Raw genomic sequence first — 369 nt, forward strand, 5'->3', positions numbered from 1 at the left:
TTCACGGGGTTCAACGTAGGACGAAACCTGATCAAGGCAAAACAGAAAGTTTTACAAGATACGGTCCTTGTAACAGAGTATTGTTAGCTTTCAAGGCTCAAACAATCACCAAATCGCCTTTAATTCATGCTGATAAGTTGTTTTGCATCAATGAAGACAGCATCAAGTGTCAAAAACAGCACAGACAACAGTTAAAACGTACACCTTTGAGTCCCCCTTAGAAAAGAATTGTAAAAACTGCTGCAGGTTAGGTTATAAGACGCAAAAATTCCGGACACTGATTTTACGCAAAAATTCCACCATACTTGACACAATGCGAACTACGACTTGGTGATTGTTTAAATGCAATTATGTGGCTATGTTTTCTTT

This window comes from Phallusia mammillata, chromosome 6, assembly GCF_965637545.1.
Source record: "Phallusia mammillata chromosome 6, kaPhaMamm4.hap1.1, whole genome shotgun sequence".
Taxonomy (NCBI): Eukaryota; Metazoa; Chordata; class Ascidiacea; order Phlebobranchia; family Ascidiidae; genus Phallusia; species Phallusia mammillata.